We start from the raw sequence: 11,969 nt of genomic DNA, 5'->3' as shown, positions 1-11,969 counted from the left end.
GTGTATAGAACCTTTGCAGGATGTTCTACACCAAGTAAAAGCTCTTATAACTGTCTGTCCATGCAAAGAACCATTTAGGAAGCTTTATTTTTCAGAACATTTGCTAGAAGTTATGATATTTTTCAGTGTCTACATTTAGAGGGATTTAACTCATACAGAACTTTCATGCAATGTAAAGGTTCTATATCAATTAAAAGCTTTTCCTAGAACTCTACATTCAAGCCAAGAACCAGGAGCCTTTACTTTTAACAGAACTTTTGTTAGATGACATGTTATTTTTAAGTGTCTGTTCTAGACCCATTTATCTGGTACAGAACCTCCAGACAATGTAAATATTCTATGCCAAATAAAAGCTTTTCATAGAATTGTACCTTCATCATTTAGTCCACACTTAGACTCATTTCATTAGTACAGAACCTTCATGCAAGGTAAAGGTTCTATACCAATTAAAAGCTTTTCCTACATCCATATATCCAAGCAAAGAACCATTCAGGAACCTTTATTTCTTTAAGAGTGTGTAGAACCTTTGCTAGATATTGCAAATTTTAAAGAATTTCTGCTTAAACTAGTTTAGTTGGTATAGATCTTTCATGCAATGTAAAGGTTCCAGAAGATTTTCATAGAACTGTACATCCCAGCCAAGAACCATTTAGGAGCATTTACTTTTAATAAAGTGTATAGAACCTTCGCAGAAGGTTTTCTACCAGTTAAAGGCTTTAACTGTCTGTCCAAGCAAGAACCATTTAGGAACCTTTGTTTTTAAGAACCTTTGCTGGATTCTATGTTATTTTTCAGAGTCTACACTTAAACCCATTTAACTGATATAGAACCTTCATGCAATGTAATCTAAGCAAATCCAAGCAAAGAACCCTTTAGGAAACTTTATTTTTAAGAACGCTTGCTGGATGTTATGAAGAACTTTCATGCAATTTAAAGGTTCTAAATCAATTAAAACCTTTTCCTAGAACTCTATGTCCAATCCAAGAGCCAGATGCTAGATGTTATTTTTAAGAGTCTGTTCTTAGACCCATTTAACTGGTACAGAACCTTCACACAATGTAAAGGTTCTATACCAAAAAAAAGCTTTTCCTAGAATCAAACCAGGAATCATTTCTGAGCCTTTATGTTTAATAATGTATAGAACCATTGCTAGATGTTACATTATTTTTAATGGTCCACACTTAAACCCATTTCATCAGTATAGAACCTTCATGCAGGGTAAAGGTTCTATACCAATTAAAAGCTTTTCCTACATCCTTACATCCAGGCACAGAACCATTCAGAGACCTTTATTTCTTTAAGAGTGTACAGAACCTTTGCTAGATGTAAAGGTTCCACACAAGTAGTGCTCAGTCCTGGTCCTGGAGATCCACCACTCTGAAGAGTTCGGATTCGACACATCTGGCTCTAATATTCAGATGCCTCTGAAGACCTTCAGTACCTGGATCAGGTTTGTTAAATAAGTGTTGGAGCTTAACTCTGCAGGGTGGTAGAGATCCAGGACCAGGATATGGACTCCTACACCAATTAAGTTTTCCTACAACCATACTTCCAAGCCTAAACAATTTCTAAATCTTTATAATTTTGAGAGTTTATAGAATTCTTGCTGGATATTACATTTCTTTAATGGTCTACATTTCGACCCATTTAACTAGTATAAAACCTTCATGCAATGTAAAGCTTCTATATCAGTTTAAAGCTTTCCCTAGAACTCTATATCCCAGCTAAGAACCAGGAGCCTCCTTTATTTTTTAAGTGTGTTTAGAACTTTTGCTAGATGTTACAGTTTTTATAAGAGGTCCATCTCCTCTTACCCAACACCACTGCATCCAGCAGCAAATTCCTGCAAAAATGGTCACTTCACTACATATGTAAACAGGCAGACAGTGGAGTGTCCAGAGTGAAGGTGCTGGAAAAGTGGAGCTCAGATGTGAATTTTGTTGTGATTGATGCTAAACATAGACCAGTATCTCCAGTGTCTTTGCACTGGGCTTGGTCACTCAAGGGAAAAAAAAAACAAAGGAGAGGAGAGCACAGACTTTTTTTGCTGCTGTCTGATGCACAATGGAGTGCAAAAACGCTGAACCGAGTAAATTTTCAGTCTCTCAATTGCATAAGAAGAAAAGACATCATGCTGCCCAACATTGTTACACAGGATGTCGTCCAGCTTTGCACTTCTATGTTAGTTTTTTTAATTAGAGGTCGAGCTTTTGCATAATCATCCTTATGAAGTTGGGTCTAAAGGTGCCTAAAAAGTCTTGAAATGATAACATGGAACTTTTGGTTCCCTATAGAACCTCTCAATGGTAAATAACCCTGTATAAGAACCATATTTGTCAATGATATGTGTGAGTGTGAAGAACCTTGACATTTATTCTGTGTCTATACTGTATTCTGAATGAATGTTTCTCAATGCTGTAGTAAAATACATGCAAATTCTGTAAATTCCAATAAATTTGCTGTTAATTCACCACTGTAACTACAGAATAGTACTGTGATTAGATAATACAGGAGCCTACTGTAGATATCTATTTACAGTCATGCAACTTGTAACAATGTTACTGATAACAAAAGTTATAAAAAAACACATGGTTGAATTTCAGCTATTTACAGTTTTTTGTGCTAACAGTATGATCATGCTATTAATTACATTGTTAAATTGTTTAGCAAAACAAGTACCTTCTAATATACATTGTATATTATAACTGTTGCATGCATATATCCCAGTATTTAAGGCGTTAAAGATGGGAGTAGCTCCTGATAATAAAAATTATTAAACCAAACTTCAAAAAATTGCAAGAAATTCTGGGAGGGGGAAAATTCCACCCCCTCACTACAACATTAAAAGACAAGCCTGCACAAATTAAAAGCCATACTGCAGTGTCTGTAACTTTACATTAGCTCTGTACAGTGTAGAGTGCGATGTAAAGGTTCTCCACTAATTTAAGACATTCTTTCTATAAGTACAAGCAATTAAATGATGCTTATTTCTAATAGTGTAGTTCTATTTAGATTGATTGGAGTGGTGATCAAACTGACTTCAGCACTCTATACATGAGCACAGAGAAAAAATCAATGAGGTGCAATAAGTGGCTGCTTGCAACAGCTGGAAGCGTTTGCCTGGTCAAGCGTGTGTCTGGTCAGCAGGTCCCAGCAATGAGACCTCTGGTGATTGGAGACAAACAGAGTTAGAGCACTAGATTGTTTATGAAGGCTGCATTGTGAGTCCATTTGTCCTTTTTAATCATAGACTTTTTGGCAATTCTTGCTTAAACCAGTTGTTTGATAACAGTGCTGGTAAGTGGTTTTCTTTGGAGACACTAGAAGACATTTCCAGATATTACTGACTTGCCAGATAAACACAAATGCTTATTCATCCAACCAAACATGTAACAAGGCTCTTTTCATGTCACCTTTATTACCAAGCTTTGTGTAGCTAAATGGCTATGTAGAAATGGTTTCCACCAGTCATATCATCTCCTTGTGAGGGTCATAATGTCACAATATTATTGGAAACACTATGCAAAGAGATGAGATTTAACTGGCCGATGTAAACAATGGGTCATCGTCATATTCAGTTAGACACACTATAGTGTTATGTAATATCTAATCATACCCATTTGAGCTTAATTACATGCTGACAGCAGTCACAACAATAGGTAGAGCATCTCTGTGATGAAGTGTTGTGAAGTTCATACCAAAGCCCTTCATTCAGCCACCACCCAAATAACAGGTTCCAGAGGTTGCTGGCTGTCCAAAGGTTGATATGTGCTGGAAATATACGCCATTGTATTGTTTGAGTGCTTAAGTAAGCATTTCCTGTGGGCTATTTCAACAGGGTTCATGAGTAGGCTGCCTTTACACAATGTTTTATAGGAAAGAATTCAGTGGTCAAACTAATACAAAGGGGTCAAGTTAACAGCCATACATTATTGACACATGGAAGATTTCCAATCATCATGGCCTCTGTGTCTGTTTGTAAGGGAATGCAGCAGCATTTTTCAACATAGTCTGTATTTGATGCATCGGTAGTTTACAGTCGATTTCCACAATCATTTTAATGTGATTCTCTGTACTTAGAAAATAACAGAAAACAAGTTGACTTGAAATATACTTACAATAGACGTTATTGACCTTTGGTGAAATTCGCATTGAAAAACTGTTAAGTCTATTATTATTTCAGAAACAGGGCTAGGGATGTCAGAGAGATGAATCTGTGGTAATATTTTATCACAGGCCCAGCCTAATCACCATGGATAACAAAAAAAAAGAAACTTTAGTTAAAGCGAAAGCAACCAGGACTGCTTTTTACAGTGTTGCTCCAGTGTTTGAAAGCTGGATAAAACGTCATAAGAACAGCTTTGTTGAGACATTGTCTCATCTGTATAGCTCTGAGTCGAATGGCTGTAGTCTCAAATTCATGTTATATTGCTATTTTACCTGATCTACAGATTTTTGTGGAGATTTACAGTATAGTACAGTGATAGTCTCATTAATTGGCTAACTAGCTTGACAAGCAGCATTTACTAAAATGCTACCTACCATGAAATATAACGAAATACGCCAATAACTGAGTGAAATGTGTCAGCAACTGAATGAAATATGCCAATAATTAAGTGAAATATGCCAATAGCTAAGTGATACATTCAAATAAAATTTGCCATTGCCTGAGTGAAATATGCGAATAACTGAGTGAAATATGACAATAACCGAGTGAAATATGGCTGTGGCTGAGTGGAATATGCCGATAACTTAGTGAAATGTGCCAATAGCTAAGTGATACATGCCAATAACAGAGTAAAATATGCCAGTAACCAAATAAAATATGCCAGTAGCTGAATGAAATATGCCTAAAATATGCGAATAACTGAGTGAAATATGTAGTGGCTGAGTGAAATATGCCAATAACCGAGTGAAATATGCCAATAACCGAGTGAAATATGCCAGTGGCTGAGTAAAATATGCAAATAACTGAGTAAAATATGTAGCGGCTGAGTGAAATGTGCAGTGGCTGAGTGAAATATGCGAATAGCTGAGTGAAATATGTAGTGGCTGAGTGAAATATGCAGTGGCTGAGTGAAATATGCCAATAACCGAGTGAAATATGCCTGTGGCTGAGTAAAATATGCGAATAACTGAGTAAAATATGCAAATAACTAAGTGAAATATGCCAGTAACTTAGTGAAATATGCCAGTGGCTGAGTGAAATATGTCAATAACTGAGTGAAATATGTCAGTAGCCGAGTTAAAAATCCCAGTAACTGAATGAAATCTGTCAGTAACTGTGCAGAATATGTTGATAAACTGTCAAATTTGCAAGTGATAAACAATACATGGGCTTTGAGAAACTGAAAATTAATCAAAAGAATAGACACTTAAGCTCCACACCAGTGAGGAGAAAATCAATGAAATAAAGAGGTGGTGGCGTTGTGACGTCTATTCCCTAGCCTTATTCTTTTATTATCAGGCTGTGAATGGTATAAAAATAGCTCTCTCGCTTTCCATGAGCTTTCAGGTTTACAACTACTATAACGCTGGAGGATAATGTTTCACTTTAAACATTTCATTGGTGTCCATTCAAAAATTGGCCTCTTGATGTCGTATGATATGTGACACCAGTAACCCAATGACCAGAGATGAAGTTGCACCCCTATGTGCTTGTGTTGTCGTGATGTTCCATGTTGCCACTGACTTCTAGAATCCATGGGAACCTCATCTGGCGTCAGTCTCACTATTGATCCCTTTAAGGAGGGGTTGCCAACTTTCTGCTGACTCATCGAACGTCTTAATGTGCGTTATCTTTTTTGGTGCTTTTCCATCCTGCATGTTTTCCTCCTTCTCTCCTCCTCTGTGAACTGGCTGGTAAAAATAAAAAGAGCTGATGTTATTGTCAGCCTGAAGAGGAGCTGGTGGTGAGCGGATCCGGAAATAGCGCGGAGCTGAAGGGGAAACGGCTATTTATAGAGTTCACTGCCACTCAGTGTGGGCAATGAAAGAAAGCGGGTGGAGCTGTTTGTCCAAGCAGTTCATACTGGAACACATAGAGGAGCTTTTCTCCTTTTTATTGAGCGAACTCTTCTGAAAACATCCTCAGTTCTCAAGAAAGGTGTTGTTTTCTTCTAATGCTACTGCTGTTGGGTTCTAACAAGGTATAAATAAGGTAGCAGATTTTATCCAGTGCAACTTAAAGCTACAGTTAAAGACCTAAAACACTGGTGTAACACTGGATGCTACTTTATCATTTGAGTGCCCTCTTCAATGAAAAACATAGTTAAAATAAGATGCATTCTAACTACATGATGCTGAGAAATTAGTTCATGTTACTACTAGATCACTTACTGTAACATGTTACTAAGTGGTTCCCCTGCTGTCTCTCTAAATAGCCTCCAACTAGCTCAGAATGCAGCAGCCTATGTGCTCACCAGGAAAAGAAAGTTTGAGCTTATTACTCACTTCCTGTTTTTGTATCGACTTCAAAGTCTTGCTTTTGACATTTAAAGCGTTTAATGGCCCACCTCCAGCATGTTTTACTGATCTGTTGGAGCATTACAGCCCATTCAGACCACTTCTGAGCTGAGGCAGGCTCACTGGAAACTTTCTCTGACATCTCTGACATCTCAGTTGGTGGAAGATCATTTTCATAGCTCCTAAACTCCTAAACAGCTTTCCAGAGACTATTCGAAATAAAAGCTGGGATTTAAGTCCATATATTTGTTTAGGGTAGCATATAGTTGTTGTCGGAACAAAACCTCATATCTCAATTTTTGACTTTTTTCAGTTTTTGAGTTTTGAGGTGTAAGTTTCATGATGAATGGACTAAAAGAAACGACCCAAAATGACTTGGAAAAAAGTCTGGTTCCACTGACTTACATTAAAAGTAAAGTATGTTTTTCCTTCTCCTGTAAAGTTACCATTTAGATACAAGGTTTTGTTCCGACAACAGCGATATGAGAAGTAATGTGGGTCATTTTCCATTTTCACATATTGTGTGTATTTTTAAAAAATTGTTTAAATTGACCACAGGGCTTTTATTTTCCTTTGTTACTTGTTTGTGTAAGGCACTTTGCAAATTTGAAACCAAAATTAAAGTGCTATACTAATAATAACAATAACATTAATAATAATAATAATAATAACAATAATAATAATAATAATAATAATAATAATAATAATAATGATAATAATAATGATAATAATAATAATAATAATAATTATTATTATTATTATTATTATTATTATTATTATTATTATTAATATCAATATTTTTATTTTATTACCATATTTTCATCTATTTCCCAAAATATGTCAAGTTTAAACATAAAAAATGCATACTATTACATATATTTCATCTTTTGATGTATATGTGTATTTATTAGAATATGTTTAAATATTCAAATGTCACACAAATTGCACATATATTGTACATATATTTTTTATGTGAGAAAATATATGTACATATATTTTTCTTCTATATAGCTGTGATGTTTTAGGAAGTGTCCATGGGAGTGTGTAATAATAATAATAATAATAATTATTATTATTATTATTGTTGTTTTTGTTATTATTATTATTATTATTATTATTATTATTATTATTGTTATTGTTATTATTATTATTGAATAATTCCTCTCTGACTTGCTGAAAGCACGGTTAGTGTGTGTGTGTGTGTGTGTGTGTGTGTGTGTGTGTGTGTGTGTGTGTGTGTGTAATTTATCTCTGCTGGCATTTCTGTCCTGCTGTACTGTTCTTCCACTATCAAGTCAAGTCTGTGTGTCATATTACCTTCTATTAACATCACAGCACTGGAGCAATTTCTCCATCTTTACCCTCTCGGAGACAGATTTAGACACACATCTAGCACAGCTTGTTTTTTCCTCTCCTTACCTTCTTTGTCTACTGGAGATGAGGGACCAGTAATGTTAAGACTGATTCACACACAATGACTGTCTCACAGTAAACACAGCCTGAAGTTAAGGATGGTCCATGGCCATGTCCACTCTGCGCTTGTTATTTATTTTAGTGAAAGTTTCCTCTCAAATTTGGTGGAAACACGTTGTTCATACCACCCAACTAATCCCATGATTGTTGATTTATGCTAAACATTAACATTAAGGATATGGCTGCTGTCAGAGCAAAAACTTGTATCTCCAAAATGATAATTTTATAGGAGAAGGAAAAAAGGAATGGAATGGAACCAGACTTTATTTCCAAGTAATTTTTGTTTTTTTTCTTTTGGTCCATTTATCCTGAAATTTACACAGTTTTAAAGGGCAACAGATTTTTTCAAATGATGTCAAAAACTGATACAAGATTTTGTTTTCAACAACAGTGATATGTTAAAACCAGTAGTGAACCTTAACTACTGGATGTAGGCCATAAATGTCAAAACATAAAAAAAAAATGTGCATGATAATGTAAATTTCTGCTAGAACCCCTAAAGTGTTCCTGTAGTACACTGTAAAAATTCCTTGTCAGTCCAACCGAAAAAAATTACTTCATATGGTAAAAAGTAAATTGACTAGTTTTATTCAACCTAAATAAATACTTTGAATGAACAATTCTTTCAATCAAAGTATTTTTTTGAGTTGAATAAAACTAGTTCAATTGCTTGTTACCATATGAAGTACAACCTCATTTCCAAAAAAGTTGGGACGCTGTGCAAAATGTAAACAAAAATCAAAATGCAATGATATGCAGATCATTTAAACCCTATATTTCTTTGAAAATTGTATAAAGACAACATATCAAATGTTGAAACTGAGAAATTTAATTGTTTATTTAAAAATATATGCCCATTTTGAATTTGATGCCAACAACAGGTTACAAAAAAGTTGGGACGGGGCAACAAAAGGCTGGTAAAATTGTGTAATGCTAAAAAAAACTCCTGGTGGTTGATTGGCGATAAGTCAATATTGGCTAGCCATGATCTTTGGGCCCTCAGGCAGCACTGCATTAAAAACAGACATGATTCTGTAGTTAAAATCACTGCATGAGCTCAGGAACACTTCTGAAAACCACTGTCTGTGAACACAGTTCATTACTGCATCCACAAATACAAGTTAAAACTCTAAAATGCAAAGAAGAAACCATATATAAACAGGATCCAGAAATGCTGCCACCTTCTCTGGGCGCAAGCTCATTTAAAATCGACTGAGATGAAGTGGAGAAGTGTCCTGTGGTCCAACGAATCAACATTTGAAATTCTTTCTAGAAATCATGGACACTGTGGCCTCTGGGCAAAAGACCACTCAGCTTGTTATCAGCGCACATTTCAAAAGCCACTATTCATGGCATGGGTGACTTGCACATCTGTGAAGGCACCATTAATGCTGAACGTTATATACATGTTTTGGCAACATATGCTGCCATCCAGATGACGTCTTTTTCAGGGAAGGCCTTGCTTATTTCAGCAAGACAATGTCAAACCACTTTCTGCATGTATTACAACAGCATGGCTCTGTATTTAAAGAGTCCGGGTGCTAAACTGGCCTGCCTGCAGTCCAAACCTGTCACCCTCTGAAAACATTTGGAGGGTTATGAAATGAAAAATATGACAAAGGAGCCCTCGAACTGTTGAGCAGCTGAAATCCTATATCAAACAAGAACAGGAAAACTTTTCACTTTTAGAACTAAAGCAATTGCTCCCCTCAGTTCCCAAACACTTACAGAGTGTTGTTAAAAGAACAGGTGATGAAACACAGTGGTAAACATGCCCCCGTCCCAACTTTTTTGGAATGTGTTGTTGGCATCAAATTCAAAATGGGCATAAATATTTAAAAAAACAATCAAATTTCTCAGTTTCAACATTTGATACGTTGTCTTTGTAGTATTTTCCTTTAAAAATATGGTTTATATGATTTACATATCATTGCATTCTGTTTTTATTTACATTTTGTACAGCGTCCCAACTTTTTTGGAAATGGGGTTGTATTTTTTTAGGTTGAAGTGACTTGCCAATTTTTACAGATTCACATTAACATTTTTTGGCCACTGTAGATTAAACATGCACAACTGAAGTTTGCAAAAGACACTCCATGATTTTCAAACTTGTTAATCTTTGACTTCCATTTGACTAGGGCAGCTCTAGCAAGCCCAGCTTCTTGGAAAGGTGATAGCAATACGCTAAAAGTCACCAACCTGTTCAGAATGACCCATTTTATTGCCAGTCTTCTGTCCATGGAGATTGCATGGCTGTATGCTTAACTTTAACTCATTAGCAATAGGTGTAGCTAAAATAGCCAAACCCAGTAATTAAAAGCAATGTCCACATATTTTGGTGGTACTATGACACTTACTATGTGGTGTATGAAAGTGAGGAATTGATGTGTGGACAGCTTTAAATCCTTAGATTTTAAGGAGTTAATACTTGCCAACATACACTGCCCACATAGTACATTATAATTTACTGCAGTTTTCACAAAGATAAGTTTGCATTTATACTGTTCTCAGTTAAATCAGTGGCAAAACGTCATATAAAATGCAGCTTATAGCCACCATCTGTCATGATGTAGTTCACACGGTGCCGATTTGGGACTATTCAATTTCACCACTGATACGTTGATGTGCAAATTTGGTTTTGGCTGGACAAATCCTTTAATGCCGCAGAGCCGTCATTATTTGAGGGTGCCGCATCTCGCATTTCCAGCCATGAGGCAACTTTGCAGGCTGGGCCTTAGTCCAGTGTGAGCAGCTGTTGCTGGCCCAGCCCCGGAGCTTTGTTTAATGGACCACGAGGGACTGGTTGGTCTCCAGAGTGATCCTGAGAGTCTTCCAATGTGCTTCGGTCAAGAAAGTCTTTGCCTTTGAGTGCCATGTGTAGGGTCAAGTTATAATGTCACACAGCCAGGCTTATCAGACAAATAAACCGATATCTACCATGATCTGACAGTATATTTTTTTCGGTATATATGCTATTTGAGAGCCTACATAGGAATTACGTATATCTTAATGTTCGCCCAAAACCTTGCATCGTTAAAGTGCTTTGATGCATTGTTAAACCTCTAGTGGAGCTCAGTCAGCGGGCAGATAAATGAGGAGAGAGCAGAGCCATAGGTCTGTGGAACCCTCTTTATTGTGCACAACAAATGGAGGCTCATTAATCAGGTAAAAACAGGGAAGTAAACTGCTGAACAATGCACAGTGGTCTCCAATGAAGCACCAGTGTGCAAGCCTGTGCTGCATTCACAACTGCAGTTTTCCCTATTACTTAATGCTATTTGAGCTCCTTATATCATGTAGTTCAGCAAATTTTTCACCAACCAGTAGAGTAGAATATACAGGAAAATTAGATATGTTATTTCAGAGTGTTCACTTGTGAATCTATGTGGTAAAAATTTGTGAATAGGGGTCAATCTCATTACAAGCCATTGCACATTCATTTTGATCCATTCTTGTAAGTCAATTTGACAGTATTTTCTCAATGCAAAGCCTCTGTGTGTCAGACATTTAAAATTAGCACAGATGGACCACACAGAAAACCCTAAAGAAACAGATATGAAGGCCCAAAGTCAAAAGGTCAGATAAATAGCAGAGTGGAGCCTCAGAGCTTATTCTCTGAAGGTCTAATGATCTCTAAAATAAAAAGTTGTTGTTAGCTTGGCACTGTACTGAAATCCTAGAGGAGCGTTAGTAGGAATTAGCACAAACGTAGAGGGTTTATTTTGACTAAGTTTTGGTATTTTTGAACTGAAGATCTAACTCTATATATAGGACCACCATCCTACACTCTAAAAATGTATGCTTCTAAATGGTTCATGGCCTGGTTGTGAGGTCATCATCATTTGTAAGGACATCATTTATAATACCAGTTCCCTCAGGCCTACTATGGAAAACATTTTTCCATAGTAGGCAAATCTAAGCCTGGAGACACAGTGCCATTACTGGGTTAGGCCTATCCAATGAAATGGGGTCCATGCCTCTGCAAAGAAAGAGTGACCTTCTCACCGGCCCTTTGCAAAGTCACACTGAAG

Source organism: Colossoma macropomum, unplaced genomic scaffold (assembly GCF_904425465.1).
Source record: "Colossoma macropomum unplaced genomic scaffold, Colossoma_macropomum, whole genome shotgun sequence".
Lineage (NCBI taxonomy): Eukaryota > Metazoa > Chordata > Actinopteri > Characiformes > Serrasalmidae > Colossoma > Colossoma macropomum.
Note: the sequence above shows the minus strand (reverse complement) of the source record.